The sequence below is a fragment of the Schistocerca americana genome, chromosome 8 (assembly GCF_021461395.2).
Source record: "Schistocerca americana isolate TAMUIC-IGC-003095 chromosome 8, iqSchAmer2.1, whole genome shotgun sequence".
NCBI classification, from domain to species: domain Eukaryota; kingdom Metazoa; phylum Arthropoda; class Insecta; order Orthoptera; family Acrididae; genus Schistocerca; species Schistocerca americana.
Genome location: NC_060126.1, coordinates 247125604 through 247129583, shown reverse-complemented (window position 1 = coordinate 247129583; position 3980 = coordinate 247125604). Strand labels below are relative to the sequence as shown.

The 3980-nt window shown below is 40.6% G+C and overlaps 1 pseudogene; it reads left to right on the top strand.

The window, feature by feature from the left end:
* Positions 1-567: 567 nt before the first annotated feature.
* Positions 568-685, top strand: LOC124546294 (annotated as a pseudogene).
* The last annotated feature ends 3295 nt before the right edge of the window (positions 686-3980 follow it).

The following is a 3980-nucleotide window of genomic DNA, read 5'->3' as shown; positions in this document are numbered from 1 at the left end:
CCGGGTGTAATCGTCGTAGTGACTGTTCCTTCGCACATGCATGCATGGCTCCGACCGTGGGTGGTGCTAGGATAGCCTGAGAGTAATTCAACCACTCGCAATAAGCGAGAATTCCGGATTCGAGTCCCAGTCCAGCACAAATTTTCGTTTTCGTCATTCCATTACACACCTGATGATTATCCATACACGAAGTTGTAAAATATGTTCATATTCTTCCGCATTTAGCGTTTTCTTAAGGACAGTCAGGGAGTCTCGCACTAATGACGAAAAGCACGCTAATACCGTAACACCACCTCCACCGTACTCCGCGGTTGGAACTACACCTAATGGTAGATAGATCTAAAGTTCTCCAGGCATTCACCAAGCCGATTCCCTTCCATCGGTCTACCACAGCGTCGTTCATGGCTCCAAATCACTCTTTTCCAACCAACTACTGTTCGGTGGGGTCGCCCTTTACACCACATGGAAGAGCCCTTTGGCATTCACTACAGAGATGTGTGGCTCATTAGGAGCTCCTCGACCATTGTACACCATTCTGTACGTTTGTTCATCCACATTTCCACTTCGGGCAACGGCCTTGCCGCAGTGGATACACCGGTTCCCGTGCGATCACCGAAGTTAAGCGCTGTCGAGCGTGGCCAGCACTTGGATGGGTCACCATCTAGGCTGCCAGGCGCTGTTGCCACTTTTAGGGGTGCACTCAGCCTCGTGATGCCAATTGAGGAGCTACTCGACTCAATAGTAGCGGCTCTGGTCAAAGAAAACCATCATAACGACAGGGAGGGCTGTGTGCTGACCACACGCCCCTTCTATCCGCATCCTCAACTGAGGATGACACGGCGGTCGGATGGTCCCGATGGGCCACTTGTGGCCTGAAGACGGAGTGGTGCTTTATTTCCACTTCAGTCACATTACCAACAGTCTTCTTGAGCACTTGTAGAAGATGTGAAATGTTTCTGATGGATTTGCTACTCAGGTGGTATCCAATTACAAGTGCACTTTCGAGGTCAGTTAGCTCTGTTGATCTACCTATTCCGATGTTAGTGCTTCTCTACTGACCACACCGAACTCCCTGTCTCCTTTTATACTGGTAGTTACATCTACTGGTCAATTGTGCATTACACAGCAGTGTCTGGATACTTTTATCAGGCACTTGTTTCGTGTTATGTGTGTTATGTCTGCGATAGGTTGCTTTGGGTTGGATGATGTCACCATAGCGCGGTCCCCAATAAAGATCGTGAGGGTCATGCCTCTACTCCGTCCCCTGATCGGTTGTAGCAAACGTTCCAACCAGCCAAAGGTGTAGATTAAGATACTGATCGTATCAGTTACCATCAGCAAACCCGATAAGCTTCGTGAGAAAACAGCTAGAACCGCCACATCACAGGAAACTGCGTAAGGAGGAAAAGAAGGGGACAGACACTACTCTTAAAAAGGACAGGGACTGAATTTCTCAGATGAAAGCGCCAACAGTTGAAAGTAGCAGTACTTACCTCATTTACAGGCTCGCTAAACTGTAGACAAAGGATCTGTGTACACACTAGCTTAGAGCTGATAACCGTGAATGAACACTTAGATTTTATATCTTGTAAGTTAAAACGTTGTCGAAATTATTGCTTTGTATTCTTAACTGTATGGCACATGTCTACATTAAATTTCGGAGTATTGCTTTTCAAAATATGTATTTGTTATATATTACAGACACTCTGGTCAAGGGGCGACCTGCCTATTGTAATACTTGAAGAAATACTTCAGAGCGAAGATCACATTACTTCGTTGTCATCTTCGGATCTGCCGTACGACACATCAGATTTTCTTTGCCATTAGTAAGATACATATAAGTATAATATTTTACGTATACATAACATACATCATCTTTTCCAAAATTACGCCCTTAGTTTGACACTGTAAAAAATTTAAATAGTTTCGAAATGCAGGCTCTACCAGTAGGTAGATCATAACCAACCAGCCTACCATGGTGTAAAATACTATTTTCAATCACACTGCCATGCTACTTTCGCCAACTATGTGCAATCACCCACATGCTCGTCTGGAACTGTACTGAATAGGGTGTTGTGACAGACAAGGTACCTCTAATGGTCGTTAGATGGCAGCGTGGTAACAGATGTCACTGGTTGCATTTTTATTTGATAAATTATACAATTCGCTTATCGCAAATTTTTGCAGTCATTAAAGTAGTCCAGATCTGAAGTTAAAGAAAATTACAGACATTTTATAGATCTTATATGGTAGTAATAACTGTCAATATACCAGCCTTGTTAAAGAATGAATGTCGTCATTTAAGTGATACATAGCTAAACACTTTTCATTTTGCAACGTACATACCATATTTGCAATATTTAAAAACAATCTAACAAAAGTTTTTTACACAGTTAAAATTTTAAATTTTATTGGCACTGCAAATTTATTCTTATGAGTTGCTTGTTAATTTCTAAAGCAACTTTTTCCAGCAAGTTACCCCTTTACGTATAAGGTCTTTTACTGTGACATCAACATTTTATATTACGCTATCTCACTTCACAATAATAAATGTTTCCTGCCTTACACTATAGTGGTTATTTATTTGTTTTAATTTTTCGTACAGAACTTACGACGAGCAGTGACAATAAAATTTAAAGATTATAAAATACTTAAAAAATTGTTAGACTGCTTTTAAATGTTATACATATGATACGTGCACTACAGAATAAAATAAAATTAGCAGTGTATTACTTAAATGACAATATTACTTCTTTATGAAAACTTGTACATTGATAACTGTTATAATTGTATAACCTTCAGAAAATGTTTGTAATTTTCCTTTAATTTAATATTAGGTCTACTTTAAGTACTGCACAAATTTTCCATAAGCGAATTGTGTAATTTATCTAATGTGAATGCAACCAGAAATATACGGCCGACTCACAATCAGTGCAGCTCCAAACGAGCATGTTGGTGGTCGCACGTGATCGGCGAAAGTTGCATGGTAACAGGACTGTAAATAGTATTTTATTAATGAGATCTACGTGCTGGTAGAGCTTGCACTTCCAAACTATTTATATTTTTTACATGGCTACATGGCTACCGACCGAAAATAAGACGTTTCCTAATGCAGTGTGTGTCTTGCGTTGTATTGCGGATCCGAAGATGACAGCGAAGTACTGTTGGGACCGGTATTATATATAAAATAAAATAAATATTTAAATGTGATCTTATATCTGGAGTGTTTCTTCAAACGTTACAATATGTATTTCTCTGAACAGCAGTTTCTTGCAAGTTATGTTAAGACAATGCACTCAGAACTGAACTAAAGTATTATTATCATTGTTTTATTACCATTATTAATATTATGTCAATTTATTTCGTATATAAGGGGCGATCGAAAGGTTTACGTTTGAGGGCGTTGCTGCAGCGTACATACCCTGTATAACGTAGCGCGACTCCGGTATGATTCCATAAGTACCGGCATATAGGCAGGGATCAGTGCAGTACTCAAATCCTTCCGACATGCATGCGGTAAATGCAGAAACGTGAACTAAAGCGACTTTGATACCAAATGCTGTTAATCTCTTCTTGGATGATAAAGGACAAAAACCGGTAGCCAATGAAGAATGTGTATGGGGCAACACGTCTGTCGACAACAACCGTTGTGGAATGGTGGACCGAGTTTAGTGAGTGTCTCAATTCGACAAAGGACGCCGACTGACCTGGTAGGCCTCCTAATCCATTAAGGAGAACTCAAGTGGGAGACACTCATGATCTCTTCCCATTCGGTTATCATGCCTTTGATCTCTTTAAAAAGGCCTTGAATGGTCGATGATTCCTGTAGAACGAAGATGTGCAGCAGGCTGTTACAGACTTCTTCACACATCAGGATACTGTATTTTACCAAACAGGTATCTTCAACAGGTTGGATCGATGAGATGAGTGCCTCAATACTCACGGCAATTTTACCTGATTGGCATACCGCTTCTAAACTG